The sequence below is a fragment of the Natator depressus genome, chromosome 6, assembly GCF_965152275.1.
Source record: "Natator depressus isolate rNatDep1 chromosome 6, rNatDep2.hap1, whole genome shotgun sequence".
In the NCBI taxonomy this organism is placed as follows: domain Eukaryota; kingdom Metazoa; phylum Chordata; order Testudines; family Cheloniidae; genus Natator; species Natator depressus.
Window position 1 is genome coordinate 40967659 of NC_134239.1, and position 16637 is coordinate 40984295.

General features: G+C 40.4%; 1 long non-coding RNA gene across 2 annotated transcripts in view; it reads left to right on the forward strand.

The window, feature by feature from the left end:
- Nucleotides 1-16637, forward strand: part of LOC141990012 (uncharacterized) — a 99690-nt gene that overhangs the window by 31200 nt on the left and 51853 nt on the right. The window contains exon 3 of one of the 2 annotated variants that reach the window (XR_012640047.1): nt 6818-7047. The exons of the other annotated variant lie outside the window; for it this stretch is intronic. This is a non-coding gene — a long non-coding RNA (uncharacterized LOC141990012). The remainder of the gene's footprint in view (nt 1-6817; nt 7048-16637) is intronic. 2 annotated transcript variants of the gene reach the window in all.

Consider the following 16637-nt stretch of genomic DNA (forward strand, 5'->3'; position numbering starts at 1 on the left):
TATGAATATGGGTTCACAACCTGCCCTGGTTGAGAAGTTGCAAAGGACATTTGGAGTGGGATAAATTTCGTTAGACAGAAGAAGTTAAGTTTAATCTCTGGAAGGTGTGTTATGATTTTGTTTTATATGTAACCCTGTTGTTTCCATTATCCTTTCTCACTGTCTCTTGAATCTTGACCCTCTGATGATAAACTTATTGTTGTTTGCACTGTAAATATCTCTCAGTGTTGTGATGTACAACATGCTGGGTGAGGCAGGCTGCACCTCAGCACTTACTGCCTTTCTCTGACAGTCTGACCCCGAGTCAGGGTGCGTGTCCTTCAGGTTGCAGGCTGTCCTTTATCCATTTCAAAGTTCCTTTGTCCAAAAGTTCCGACCCAAAGATCTCCTGAGATTTTGAGCAGGACTTCTGAGCTAAACCAAACTGGTTTATGCATTTCTCCAGAAGGAATTGGAGGTAATCTTCCAAAAGTGGATTCACTATACTGAGCACTTGAGAACCAGGCTGTTGAGTTAGAATCATTGATAGGTTCCTGGAAGCCTGGGTAAAGCAACACCCTGGAATTAACCCTTTGGGTTCCATAAAGCCAGCCAGACTACAATACTTATGAATAGTTACACATGATATTCATCAAATTAATACAGATAGCATTCTTCACAGCCTTTTTGTCCATTATGAAGATTATGTAGCATTCATATTCATTTACCCTACAAAACACTTTTCTCAATGTGGAGAAATGCTGTGTAAAATTCCTACTTATTTTGAATTTACAGATTTTATTAACCAACTAGAAGAGCTGAGGGAAAGGGTATTACCTCAGTTCGTGTTAGTTAAACAGTTCATTATATTTAAAATAATATACACCTCTATCCCGATATAACATGGTCCTCAGGAGCCAAAAAATCTTACCGTGTTATAGGTGAAACGTGTTATATCGAACTTTCTTTGGTCCCCCTGCTCCTTGTCCCCTGACCGCCGCCTCCAGAGGACCTCCCCATCCCTAATCACACCCAGGACCCCACCCCCTGCTCCCTGTCCCCTAACTGCCCCGACCCCTATCCACACCCCCGCCCCCTGAGAGGCACTCACCGGCAGCGGTGGGAAGCGAAGCAATGTGGCCCCAGCCCACTCCACTCCTCCAGCTCCCAGCTGTGGCGCTCCGTTTCCTGCTGCCGGTGAGTGCGGGGAGGTTGGGGAAAGAACGCTCACCCCCCAGCACTCACTGGCAACGGGAAGTGGAGCGCTACGGCTGGGAGCTGGCGGAGTGGAGCGGGCTGGGGCCGGGCTGCTCCTCTTCCGCCGCTCCTGGTGAGTGCGGGGGGAGTCCCTTCCCCCAAACCCCCTCCACTGAGCGACATGTCTGGGGCCAGGGCGAGGGAAGCGGAGCGGGCTGCTCCCGGCCCCCCACTAATCACCCTGGCCACTCTGGGCCTGCGGGGCCCCCAAAAGTGACCCCCCACAGCTCCTGCCTCCCAGACCCTGGTGGGGGAGGCCCTGCCTGACTGCCCTGAGACCCTCTGCCCCTTGTCCAACCCCTCGGCCCCGGCCCGGCACCCTTAACATGCCACTCAGAGCAGCGTGTTGGAGCCAGACACGCTGACGCACTGATCCGCCGGAGTGCTGCTTTACCGTGTTTTATCCAAATTTGTGTTGTATCGTGTCGTGTTATATCAGGATAGAGATGTATATTGAACCAATATTTAATTATTTTAACAACCATGAACCAGGAGAATAATACAGTTCTTCAAGTTTTATAATTAAAAATGTTATATAAAATATTTCTTTTGAATTAGTAATTTTGGTTGATGCTATGGGCAAGATATGGATGCTGCTAGACTCTAGGACTCCAGTTGATCAGGCCTTTGGGCATAAGAACATAAGAATGGCCATACTGGGTCAGCCCAAAGGTCCATCCAGCCCAGTATCCTGTCTGCTGACAGTGGCCGATGCCAGGTGCACCAGAGGCAGTGAACCTAACAGGTAATGATCAAGTGATCTGTCTCCTGCCATCCATCTCCACCCTCTGACAAACAGAGGCTATGGACACCATTCCTTATTCATCCTGGCTAATAGCCATTAATGGATTTAACCTCCATGAATTTATCCAGTTCTCTTTTAACCCCTGTTATAGTCCTAGCCTTCACAACCTTCTCAGGCAAGGAGTTTCACAGGTTGACTTGCGCTGAGTGAAGAAGAACTTCCGTTTATTTGTTTTAAACCTGCTACCCATTAATTTCATTTGGTGGCCCCTCGTTCTTATATTATGGGAACAATAACTTTTCCTTATTCACTTTCTCCACACCACTCATGATTTTATATACCTCTATCATATCCCCCCTTAGTCTCCTCTTTTCCAAGCTGAAAAGTCCTAGCCTCTTTAATCTCTCCTCATATGGGACCCGTTCCAAACCCTTAATCATTTTAGTTGCTCTTCTCTGAACCTTTTCTAATGCCAGTATATCTTTTTTGAGATGAGGAGACCACATCTGTATGCAGTATTCAAGATGTGGGCATACCATGGATTTATATAAGGGCAATAAGATATTCTCCATCTTATTCTCTATCCTTTTTTTAATGATTCCTAACATCCTGTTTACTTTTTTGACTGCCGCTGCACACTGCATGGACATCTTCAGAAAACTATCCATGATGACTCCAAGATCTCTTTCCTGATTAGTTGTAGCTAAATTAGCCCCCAACATATTGTATGTATAGTTGGGGTTATTTTTTCCAATGTGCATTACTTTATATTTATCCACATTAAATTTCATTTGCCATTTTGTTGCCCAATTGCTTAGTTTTATGAGATCTTTTTGAAGTTCTTCACAGTCTGCTTTGATCTTAACTATCTTGAGCAGTGTAGTGTCGTCTGCAAACTTTGCTACTTCACTGTTTACCCCTTTCTCCAGATCATTTATGAATAAGTTGAATAGGATTGGTCCTAGGACTGACCCTTGGGAACACCACTAGTTATCCCTCTCCATTCTGAAAATTTACCATTTATTCCTACCCTTTGTTTCCTGGCTTTTAACCAGTTCTCAATCTATGAAAGGATCTTCCCTCTTATCCCATGACAACTTAATTTACGTAAGAGCCTTTGGTGAGGTACTTTGTTTTTGTTGCTACAGTAGAATCTCAGAGTTATGGACACCTCGGGAATGGTGGTTGTCCGTAACTCTGAAATGTTCATAACTCTGAAGAAAGCATAGTTCTGCCTGCAGATCCAGCAACTGAGACTCCAGGCCAGGATTCAGCAGCAGCTGAGCAACCTGATCCAGCTCTGGCATGAGTTTGCAAGTTTATCCCCATCCTCGCTGCGGGGGGGGTGGGGGGTAAATCCAGTATGTCCCCTTCCAGATGAGGATGGGGTGGGGTGACAGCTGTGGAGACTCCGGTGCTGCTCCTGCTCTGCTGGCTCAGAACCACCTATCTTGGGCTGGCAGCCCCAGCATCTTGCTGTAAGTGGCTGCCCCGCGAGTGGGGATGGGGTGGGGACAGGCAGCCCAGATGTGCCTACCTTTAAGATGCAATATAGGCACAGCACAATACTTGCTTTATTATTATTTTTTTTAATATCTCTACTGCTGCCTGATTGGTTACTTCTGGTTTCACATGGTGTCTGGTTGACTGGTCTGTCTGTAACTCTGATGTTCGTATCTTTGAAGTTCTACTGTACTTTGAAAGGGAGCAGTGTGCACTCTGATTAGTGTGTGTGGCAGCTGTTAGAAGGACTGGACTCAATATTCCCCCTTAAGAAGCACTCCATGGGAATGCGGATGGTGGGAAGGCATGTTAATCAGGCCGCCTCATGCTGCTCTCTTGGAGAACTTCTGCTCTCTTCCCTATGCTCTCTTCCATGACTACAACTCTCAGGCACCAGCACAACAGAGGGCAGATCTATCTCCAAATTCATTGCTAGATTAAACTTTTAGGCCCCGTTCAGCAACATTCTTAAGCACGTGTTTGTAGAAATTTAAAGTGTGTGACTTCAGTGAAAGTACTCATAAGTTTAAAGTTAACTTACTGAGTTTAAGACATATTTACTAAGACCAGTGGTTCTTTCCAGACTACTGTACCCCTTTCAGGAGTTTGATTTGTCTCGTGTACCCCAAGTTCAATCTCACTTAAAAACCAGTTGCTTACAAAATCAGATATAAAAATACAAAAGTATCACAGAACACTATTGCTGAAAAATTGCTTACTTTCTAACTTTTACCATATAATTATAACATAAATTGATTCGAATATAAATATTGTACTTATATTTCAGTGTATAGTATATAGAGCAGTATAAACAAGTCATTGTCTGTATGAAATTTTAGTTTGTACTGACTTTGCTAGTGCTTTTCACGTATACTGTTGCAAAACTAGACAAATATCTAGATGAGTTGATGTAACCCCTGGAAGACCTGTGTACCCAAGGGGTATGTGTACCCCTTGTTGAGAACCACTGACTTAGATGATAATGAATTAAAAGTTTAGGTACATTGCAGGCTATATTTTAATTGACATCAAGAACAATAAAGGTGGGAAACTTCAGTACACTGGTTTTGTGCTTTGAGTCGTTGCATTATGATTGCACAGCTCAGTTAAATAGTGCACAGTTCCAACTTCCTTGTCTGTTTGTGACAGAAAAATGACTATCAGCTATCAGAAAGATTAACACTTTTTCATTAAATTAGGTAAAAGAAAAACACACTTAAAATGTATTATTATATTTCAGCTTATGTATAAATTTACCAAAATAAGCATGTTTTCATAGCTTCATGAAATTTCTGTTTTCTTGCTAACACTGTCTCCAATTTTAAAAATTGACCATAAGCTCTCACTTTCCCAGCAGAGGTAAAAAAGCAAAGCCAGAGATTTCTGTTTTTGTGTGCTATTTCTATTCTTGCGAAAACCGTACAGCAAAGATCTAATGGAGGAAAAATATGTCCATCAAAGATCAAACTGTGTTAGCATAGAGCGCTATAGTGCAACAGCTCCTACCAAGACCATTCTTTTTAGCTACTTTTTATTAAATTGTTCCCTACCTTTTGATTATATGTCTGTCAAAACTGCCTACACTCTTCAGACTCGTGCAGGTTTTCTTTTTTTAATACTGTGAATATGTTTATATGGGTGGACATTTGCATATATGTAACCAGTAAGAACAAATGATGGATGCAAATTGCTTTAAAATGGCTATGAGGAGATGCTAACTTTTAAATATTGCCTTGTTTTAAATCCCACCTGGTGCCTAAGACTCTTATTAAGTCTATTTTAAGTGCAAAGAAATAAAATAAAATTCTGTCTTCGTATAAGGACAAGGTTACGTGTTTTGGAACATTCTGTATTATAAACATCCTTATGAGGGAATCACCTTTACTGCAGTGATGGAGCTGGAACACATAGTACCATCTGGATTTGAACTTTTTCAAAATTCACGGTTATTTAGATCTACAGTTTTGGTTTGGGCTCGTCTCTGAGGAACTTGTAACTTCCCTCTGGGTTGTCTTGAATTGAATGGATGTGAAATATTCAACTCAAACCTGAAATACGCCCAAAATCAGTCTGAGTTTGAGTCCGACATCCCTCCATGACCCAATTCATGTTTGATTTGTGTCTTGGAACTTTCATCACAACCAATTTTCATGTGTTGGTCTGTAAGCACGCATGGTATTTTACAATAGGTAAACTTGTGAAACAAAGAAAGGAACGTTGGCCTTGAAGCTTATCAAATCTAAAAAAGCATGAGTGATGGTACAGAGCAATCGCTGAATGGTTAGTGGAATGCTTTGTGGAACAGATGGGTTTTTAAGGGAATTTTTAAGGAAGAAGAGGAGAAGTGGGGGGAGGACATTTGGCTTATGTTGTTCGGATGTATGTTCCAAAATTAAAGGGCAGAATGGAAGAAGGCACAAAAAGCTAGGAGTAGATGAAGAAAACTGGGGAGCAAGCAGGAGAGAGAAATGAGCAGACTGTATAAAAGAGTAGGGTTATGAACATCCAGTACATGTGTAGAAACTGAGTTTTTTATTTTAAATGTACTTTAAGGCTGAATGAATCATTGACCTTTTTTGTGGTCTGTCTATATACTTCTATAGTAGTATAGAAAGGTCATGTCCCATGTGGGATGTGGGAAACGAAAGGTGATAAAATGAACATTGACCCACCTCTGCTGGAATGAGAGAGGACTGAATAACACAATAATGAAAACAGTGTATAAATGAGTACATGAGGTCAGGGGAAATTGTTTGCCTTGTGGGCAATATAGGTGCAGGAGACATAAACTTGAGAGCTTCTGGCAATTAGTGTGCTCGTTTGCTGAATGTTCTGACAGCAGTACAGGCTGAATCATGACAGGAGAGTAGTGTTGTTTTTTAATTAATATGTAGCTCTGTTCCTAAAGCTTTTTATATACTTTACACTGAAGCTTAATTGGCACAGTGGTGTCCTTATTATAACTGAGACCTATAGGCACCCCTTTAACGTATATACATTAATAATGTGGTAGTGTGTTTTTTGAGGGGATGTGCCCCCCCATTTGTTGTTTTTAACTAGGGATTTTCACCCAATTTCTAAATGAAAGAGTCTCTGATTGGTTTATCTAACCAAGCTAATGTTGTGAACCCTTTGGCTTTCCCCTTGCTGTTGTAAGCACAGCTTTTTGTGGCCTCAGAAAACTAACAAGCAGCTAAGAAATGAAACTCCAATATATTTGTCCATCAAGCAGAGGCCCTTTTGATTCAGAAATGTGTTGTTTGGTTTTATAAATATAGTCCCAAGGTAACATGTTTGTCTCTCTTTTTTTCTTTTCTTTTGTTTTTTAAATAGAATTTTTAACAATGAAACTTGCACAAAGATTTCTAGTGCGTAGTAATATCCGTTATGTGGCTACCTCTTCAGCAAAATCAAGCACTGAGGACCATTACTGACAAACGTGCTATGTATGCTTACTTTTTACCGATACAGACAAGATGGCAGGACAATGATCAGTATGGGCATGTGAACAATGCTGTCTACTACAGCTATTTTGACACTATAATCAACCATTTTCTGATCAGGTATGTATGCTGCTCCTCAGGGACTGTCCCCAGACTTCCTTTGTATATTTACTCATCTGGGTGATTTTGAAGTAGTTTTGGGATTAAGTAGGTAAATGTATTTATGCACTTCCACTCTACTCCTATATGCCTCAGTGATCCAGAATGAAGCAAACATTCAAACTGAAACACCGCTGCAGCAAAGACACAGGTATTTAAATGCTTGGGCAGTATTTGAAGTAAATTTAGTTTCACACATAATTCACTTAAATATCTTTTTTGCATTAAAATTGTGTTGGAATTGGTATTTGAAAATAAACTTTAAAAATTATATGTAAACTGATTGGTTAGTTCTCTGTAACCCACAGTATGCTAGTAGCAACATCTCTTAGATGATGAACAGGGCTTTTTTTGATATTGCTAAGGCACTGGCACATGTCCTTTCTTGTGGATGTTGGCAAGCACTAGCATTTGTCTTCTCATGAAGCACTGTCAAACCCTCTTATGATATAGGTATTACATGTCCTTTCTCAAGGGTGTTGATGAGCAGCAGCTGTTATAACCCTTTCTTTGATTTTTGTTAAAAGCCAAAGGGCCTTTTCATAATGACCCTTATTTCGGTAACAATCCTGCCGACATTTATGCATGTGCACACAAGTAATCCCTCTGAAGTCAGTTAGTTCTGTGTTTAAGATTTTGCAGGATTGGAATCCGACTGTATGTAACTCATGTTGTTCTATGTAACTGCCATATCTAGGGTGAACTGCATGGAGCTCTCATGGAAATTAGGCAAATGCTAATCTTGCTTTCTGTGCATGGTTTATGTGTCTGAAAACTTCATAGTACTGCCACTGGGGGATGCACACCTTAGGAAAGTGACATAATTAACCAAAAGGAATAATTTAGATGTTAGTTCCTGCTTTCAAAAAATGAAACTGCCAACAAAAATTCAGATGGGTAAATTAAGCAATTCTGATTTTCATACATTAAATCAACTGTTCTGACTACTATATAACAAGAAATCACTAAATGTATATGTGGTAATGCAATTACATATTTTGTACAAAGGACTGGACAGCAATTACTGTGGGCTTCATGGAGTGACTCTGGCATAGGGAAAAGTTCAACCTACTGAAAAAAATATTTTGTAACATAAGTGAAAAGTTTCCTTGAATGGTTCAGGATTATTCTAACTTTATTAAATAAAATTATATTTGTAATTGTGAAGTGCAGTATTACAAAATCATAAAACAAAGATAATGTAAATTATGCAAGAAAAACTACAAGAAATAAAGATTTGCTCATTTAGCAGACTTAAAATTCAATAACCGGTTTGTTTATGCATCATCTTTTTATTGGAATGTGATCACCTACCATGAAATACAGAAGAACATGCCCAATTTCTTTGTATATATCTGTGTTCACAAAGCCAAGTATACTGAAGGTCAGTGGGGACTCGGAATAGCACAGCTAACAGACAGTTCAGATGCCTCAATCCTCAGAGACTAATCAGCAGCCCTGATGCTGGTACAAAGGCCAGGAACCAATATGAAAAGATGTGAATGATCTTGCTCTCTTGAGCAGTAAATGGATTTTTAACTATTCTTTGAGTATTTATGAAACTTTATACAGTAATTATATCTTACTAATAATTTGTGAAAGCTTTAAAATATAGAAAGTTAAATTCTAATGAACTAATATTGGTATGAGTACATAGCTATATTGTGGCTAAAGTGCTTTTTCTAAGCTAGAGAATAACCACAGGCCCCAATAAGAAAATTGAGGCCACTGTGTTTTTCAATTTACACTTGCCTGAACTTTATTCTTAGCCTCTTCTCTTTCCTTGCAGCCTCAGGGAACAGATGGGAAAATTAAGCTGCAAGGAAGTAGCAGAAGTTATTTCTGGGCCTAGAGTGGACCTAAATGTTTTTGTAGACCAGGCGGCCAGAATTCAAGAGGACAGGTTTGGTGGATGACGAATGCATCTATTTTGATATACTTATAATTTTTCTAATCTTGCCTTTTTATTTAGACAACATTACCACAGGATTGCCTAAACTTCATTCTATTTAGTACAGAGAACATCTAAGGAAGAGTAAGGTAGCATTAGTGACCTTAGGAACTGAAAAGTTTTAAGGGTAGTTGCTGTACATTCTGCAGTGTATGATGCACTTATCTTCTGTAGTCTCACTGGCAAAAGTGGAGTAGTGCAACCTTGCACTACTTACCAGAGTTATCCTGGTTATGCTCAGGGCAACAAGGGGCATTGTGTAATGTGGTAAGGTGTAAACCACCCCACTCTACACTGACCTTACCTGTTTCACTTCTGCAAGAGTGTGCTGAGGCTTTGGGTGGTAGTGCGGGAAAGACTTTTCAGGCCATACTTGTACATCACAGATATAATCTGGCCTTGGTTTTATTATAACACAGAAATGTCTGTCAATGGTTGGCCGAGCTGTAGTTCAAATGGGAAATTTAAATAATTTCAAACTTTAAGGTGTAATAGGGCACATCAATTTATATAATGAGATGAAATCACTGGTAATCTGCAATAAAGGAGTGTAAATAAAAGCATTCCTGCTCAAAATAGGTGGAATTGAAGGGGCATTGTCAATTTATTTAGGCCAGAAATTTGATGTTCTTTAAAATTGTTGCAGTCTGTTGATGATCATTTCTGGTTTCCACATATCTGTGGTGTTTGGGAGTTTTTGTGGGTGATTTCTTAATCCACCATTCTAGTTGAAGAAGCCACAGAGGAAAAATAAACCAATCACTTAAACAAATATGAGAGAGTGCCTTAACTTCTCTAAACTGAAGAAGAGTTGATACTTAACCTGATTTTCATGGACACTTTCTTTTTTGATGAACTGGCCTGGTTCCACTTCCTATAAACTGGGACATTTCAAGTTATTACAAGTCTCTTATCTTCACAGCCAATGCTGGACTTTACAATGAGGTGATATTAGCATTCCATAACAATATGATGATGCAGTGACAAGCTATTATAATTCAAATGTCACAGTGCTGTGATGTGATTATTTTGTTCCAGATAAGAGTTTTAAAGGTACCAGCCCTAACAATTAGCTAGCTGTAAACATTTTTGAAGATGCTATTGATGATGCTGATGCCCAGAGAGGGAGAGAAACCAAAAAACAGTTGTTTTGACTCCTGCATCTCTAGAACACAACAAAATAGAATGTTTGCAAGGACAAAATCTGCTAGGGAAAGGAATCTTGTTTTCAAGTTGGTAAAGGGGTATGAGGTCCACCAAAGAGTAAATAAAATATGAAACATTGAAAAAAACCAGTTGACAGAGCACCTTTAAATACAGGAATTCAAAGTGGATAGTACTTACTGTATTTGATTTGGCTGTGTCTGTGAAATATGACTGACTTTATTCAGTCCAGAAATGCAAAATGAGTGGTTAGAAAAATGTAAGGAAATGACTGCAGAAAATTATGCTCTTCCTGATTTACTTTGAATTGATCATACTGCAGCCTACTCAGTTAGGCTTGCAGTTCCAAAGGACTTTGTTATCCTGAGCGCCTCTGCAGGGTGAGCTGTTTGTTTATTTATTTGTTTTAATGGGGACATACAACAAAATGTTTTGCAGGCTTGCAAAAAAGTTTAGGCTGACTCTGCATCTGTAAAGTGAATAACTAAACAGACTTTGATCTAATTTCATCTAGGTGCCATGTTGGCAGTGTGTTTTAGACATTGAATGAGTATGTACATAAAGAACACTGTGTTTAAAAGTTGAAGTATACCTGACATTATGATGTCAGGACAGCCTTGAGAGTAAATTGTGCTCTTCATGCCTTTGCTTCAGCGCCAGTTGTTCTGTTTCTCTCCTGCTGAAGCAGAAAATTGAGCAGACTGATTTCTTTCTTGTCTCTTTATAGAGGACAAAGTTACATTTTTAGGAAAGGTGGTCTTCTTATATGTAGTAGAATATATTCTGAGTCCTTTTGGCTAATCTTACAGTCTCACCTTCTCGGGTTTGGCTGCTGGAAATACTGTAGGGGGCAGTTGGTTATGCAAGTCAGAATTAATACTGATTGTGTTTATTTATACAGTAACTGGATTTTCCTTGCTACACTCAGTACACATTTCTCAAACTTGTTTTACCGATTATCATGATGCTGAGGGCTAGACCTAATGTACTCGTCTCTTTTTGTCACCTGAGAAATTCCCAGAAATCAGAGGATTGATTAAAAAGATACCTTATTGACTTCAAAAATAAACAAGGGCTTCACCAGATACAAGTGTGAAAATGTGTTTGTATCTGAGAAAAGAAGAATGACTAGGAACAGGAGTTTACTGATTCTAGGAGATGTCAGACAAGGGCATAAAAAGAGCATTAATCAAGCCAGAGCAATTTTTTTTTACAGCACATGGTGTGACTGTCACTAATTCTAGACTCTAAATTCTATAGAATGCCATCATTTTAAATGTGTTTAGCAATTGGCTTCAGATACTTATCAATAATGCAGTTTGTCAAATAGTCACTTGTTAAAAGGGGCAAGAAATTCTTAACCTTTCATGTTGACTTCAGCTTTCTCCTACAATGGAAAGAACCACATGAAGTTCCAATCATGTTGACGTGTGGAAGGGGTTAAGTAATTCTTGAACAGTTTATCGCTCATCAATTGTAATTAAATATGTTTATATTAAATTATGTGTTGTAATTAATGTAAAATCTTTTAGCCTGTGCTGTTATTAGAACCAGATGCTGAAGTATCAACAATATTTCAACATGACTGTGCTGCCTTGCCAGCTGTCTAACTGTAATTACTTTAATCTCAGCTTGTTATCTAATTATCACCTTTGTAAAGGGAAAAGTACTCTCTAATGCGTACTGATTGTTTCAGATGATGATGAAGAGCGTGAAACAACTGTCAGATATCTTAGGCCTGCTTATCCAAGTTAGAAAACTTATTGTGAGGTCTAGTTCGCTTCAAATCTCCCTGACAGAGAGTGGAACAATGGACATGAGACTTTTTCCACCTTGTTTACCCTTAGACTGTGAATCTAGTAATCAGTGGAAACAACAGAATTGCAGAAAAGAGGTAAACAATCTCTCATTGTCTCGAAACATGGTGGGAGAATAACACATCAAAATGTATGTAGATGAGTGCTGTATAGATTTTCATAAGAATATGTAAAACTTATCTTTTTATGATTAAATTTTTGTGGTTTAATAACTTCCTGGCATGATGTTTTTCTCAAGTAGTTATATGTCATGTGCTAAAACACTGTAACCAAATGCAAGAATTTACTTACTGAATTTTGTAGTAATATCTCACACTTATATCCAATTTTATCCCGGAAAATCCCAAAGCGTGTTAAGAATTTAACAAGTTACAGTCAGAAATTGCATTCACTACTGAAATGCAGTTCTCTTCTGAGATGAAATGTGATAATTGTCTGACAGAACACTTCAATAGTATACAACAGTTTAGCTCTATCATATCTCAATGAAAATGCACAGGAAATCTTGGAAGATTGATAGATAAGAATGGAATTAAATGGAATTTGGCTATAACTTCAGAGTTTGCGTCCCTACTCTTACCCACCCCTCCAAAAAAGGGGGTATGGAGAAGTGAGAAGAAAAGTGCCGTAGAATATTTAAAGAACCATAATTGGTCAAGACCTTTCATATGAAAGACTGAATTTATTATTAAAAATTATTTACTCAGTGATAAGAAAGTAATGAAACAGTTTTGAGATAACATTGTTATCGTCTTTGTAGCTTTTAAAAATGATTCTGTGGTAAGGTTTTTAATGACTGAAGAATGTCCTCATTAATGCTGGCATGGTTTGAATGGTGCTGAAATATTTGTAAGTTGCTGTTCCTTCCCTTTCCTTGATATCCATGTCCACCATAACAGTTTGTCACTCTATTACTGTACCAACAATAAAGAAAAGCTTTATTTTTTTTAAAAAAGGAGGGGGGCGATGGAGGGAAGATGTCTGTAATTGGTCCTTTATTCTGATAGACATACTCATCACTTGTTACAAAAATGTAATTTTCTGCTACTGAATTAAAATGGCTCTATGTCCCTTTGTAGGGACCAGTTGTGCAAGGCGGTGAACATCTTTTTATGAGGCACGGAGCACCTTCAGCCCTGATTAATGTGCCTATGAACTGAGGGCGCTCCAAACTATGCATCAAATTCTTCTCAAGATTGGGTCCTTACATAAGAGAAACCATATATTTCAACCGCAGCTTTGTTAGCCAAATGTTTTAACAATTATCTATCTATCTATCTATCTATCTATCTATCTATCTATCTATCTATCTATCTATCTATCTATCTTCAAGCAATCATAGTTTTAGCCTTCATTTTACATGCAGGACTCCTAAACTCCAATTCAGCAAAGTATTTAAGTGCATGCTTAAGTGCTTGATTGAATAACCATGGACTGCTGAATCGGGCCTCTTGCTTATCTTTTATTCTCCTACTAAAGTAGCCGATCCTTTGGCCATCATGGAGCTGCACAGTCAGTTGGTTTCAGTGAAACATCTTATGAAAGGTACTGCTTGTGGAAGGGAAAAATCAGAAAAGCATCAGAATGTGGCAGCAGACCAGTGGTAAAAGGTTGTCTTACTTTGGCATGAAAAGAGACTCTTGCTGACAGGACTGGAGAGCAGTTACTTCCATTGTACATGCAAAATGCCCGTACATGAGATTGCACAAGCAATTTTGGTGGGGGGGACTCAGGGCCCCTGGTGGGGCTGAGCAAACACTCAGTCTATGCTTCCTTAGCCTCCTGGCTGGGGCAAACAATAGGAGTTGGGGACTCTGACCCATTGGGTAGAGTAGAGTAAACAAAGAGTCTGCAGCCCCTAGGGTGGGGAAGAACAAATGGTCATTCTCTAGTTAGGACCCCCAGTAGCTACGTCTAGTGGCAAGTGCGGCAGGGCAGAGGGGGTAGAAGAACCCGGGCCCACCTACTCCACCGGGTTCCAGCCAGAGCCCTATGAAGCTGGAAAATTCCCAGTTAAGGGTTCAAGCGTTGGCTTCTAATACATTCCCTGGGTCATTTCCTACCATAAGCCCCATAGAATCATAGAATATCGGGGTTCGAAGGGACCTCAGGAGGTCATCTAGTCCAGGGGTAGGCAACCAAAGGTGGCATGCGAGCTGATTTTCAGTGGCAGTCATACTGCCCAGGTCCTGCCCACCGGTCGGGGGGGGTCTGCATTTTAATTTAATTTTAAAGGACGCTTCTTAAATATTTTAAAAACCTTATTTACTTTACATACAACAGTTTAGTTATATATGATAGATTTATAGAAAGAGACCTTCTAAAAATGTTAAAACGTATTACTGGCATGTGAAACCTTAAATTAGAGTGAATAAATGAAGACTCGGCACACCACTTCTGAAAGGTTGCCGACTCCTGATCTAGTCCAACCCCCTGCTCAAAGCAGGATCAATACCCACTAAATTATCCGAGCCAGGGCTTTGTCAAGCCTGACCTTAAAAACCTCAAAGGAAGGAGATTCTACCACCTCCCTAGATTCCAGTGCTTCACCGCTCTCCTCGTGAAAAAGTTTTTCATAATATCCAACCTAAACCTCCCCCACTGCAACCTGAGATCATTACTCCTTGTTCTGTCCTCTGCTACCACTGAGAACAGTCTAGATCCATCCTTTTTGGAACCCCCTTTCAGGTAGTTGAAAGCAGCTATCAAATCCCCCCTCATTCTTCTCTTCCGCAGACTAAATAATCCCAGTTCCCTCAGCCTCTCCTCATAAGTCATGTGTTCCAGTCCCCTAAACATTTTTGTTGCCCTCCACTGGACGCTTTCCAACTTTTCCACATCCTTCTTGTAGTGTGGGGCCCGAAACTGGACACAGTACTCCAGATGAGGCTTTACCAATGTCGAATAGAGGGGAACGATCACGTCCCTCGATCTGCTGGTAATGCTCCTACTTATACAGCCCAAAATGCAGTTAGCCTTCTTGGCAACAAGGGCACACTGTTGACTCATATCCAGCTTCTCATCCACTGTAACCCCTAGGTCCTTTTCTGCAGAACTGCTAGTGAGCCATTCGGTCCCTAGTCTGTAGCAGTGCATGGGATTTTTCCGTCCTAAGTGCAGGACTCTGCACTTGTCCTTGTTGAACCTCATCAGATTTCTTTTGGCTCAATCCTCTAATTTGTCTAGGTCCCTCTGTATCGTATCCCTACCCTCCAGCATATCTACCACTCCTCCCAGTTTAGTGTCATCTGCAAACTTGCTGAGGGTGCAATCCACACCACCCTCCGAATCATTAATGAAGATACTGAACAAAACCGGCCCCAGGACCGACCCTTGGGGCACTCCACTTGATACTGGCTGCCAACTAGACATGGAGCCATTGATCATTACCTGTTGAGCCCGACGATCTATCCAGCTTTCTATCCACCTTATCGTCCATTCATCCAGCCCATACTTCTTTAACTTGCTGACAAGAATACTGTGGGAGACTGTATCAAAAGCTTTGCTAAAGTCAAGGAATAACATGTCCACTGCTTTCCCCTCATCCACAGAGCCAGTTATCTCATCATAGAAGGCAATTAGATTAGTCAAGCATGACTTGCCCTTGGTGAATCCATGCTGACTGTTCCTGATCACTTTCCTCTACTCTAAGTGCTTCAGAATTGATTCCTTGAGGACCTGTTCCATGATTTTTCCAGGGACTGAGGTGAGGTTGACTGGCCTGTAGTTTCCCGGATCCTCCTCCTTCCCTTTTTTAAAGATGGGCACTACATTAGCCTTTTTCCAGTCGTCCGGAACCTCACTCGATCTCCATGAGTTTTCAGATATAATGGTCAATGGCTCTGCAATCACATCCGCCAACTCCTTTAGGACTCTCAGATGCAGTGCATCCGTCCAGCTTTTCTAAATAGTGGATTTGTGCTCATCCAGCTTTTCTAAATAGTCGCGAACCACTTCTTTCTCCACAGAAGGCTGGTCACCTCCTCCCAGTGCTGTGCTGCCCAGTGCAGTAGTCTGGGAGCTGACCTTGTTCGTGAAGACAGAGGCAAAAAAAGCATTGAGTACATTAGCTTTTTCCAAATCCTCTGTCACTAGGCCTCCCTCATTCAGTAAGGGACGCCAGTTGCCTCCCTCATTCAGTAAGGGACCTACACTTTCCTTGACTTTCTTCTTGTTGCTAACATACCTGAAGAAACCCTTCTTGTTACGCTTAACATCTCTTGCTAGCTGCAACTCCAAGTGTGATTTGGCCTTCCTGATTTCACTCCTGCATGCCTGAGCAATATTTTTATACTCCTCCCTGGTCATTTGTCCAATCTTCCACTTCTTGTAAGCTTCTTTTTTGTGTTTAAGATCAGCAAGGATTTCACTGTTAAGCCAAGCTGGTCGCCTGCCATATTTACTATTCTTTCTACACATCAGGATGGTTTGTTCCTGCAACCTCAATCAGGATTCCTTAAAGTACAGCCAGCTCTCCTGGACTCCTTTCCCCCTCATGTTATTCTCCCAGGGGATCCTGCCCATCAGTTCCCTGAGGGAGTCAAAGTCTGCTTTTCTGAAGTCCAGGGCCTGTATTCTGCTGCTCTCCTTTCTTCCTTGTGTCAGGATCCTGAACTCAA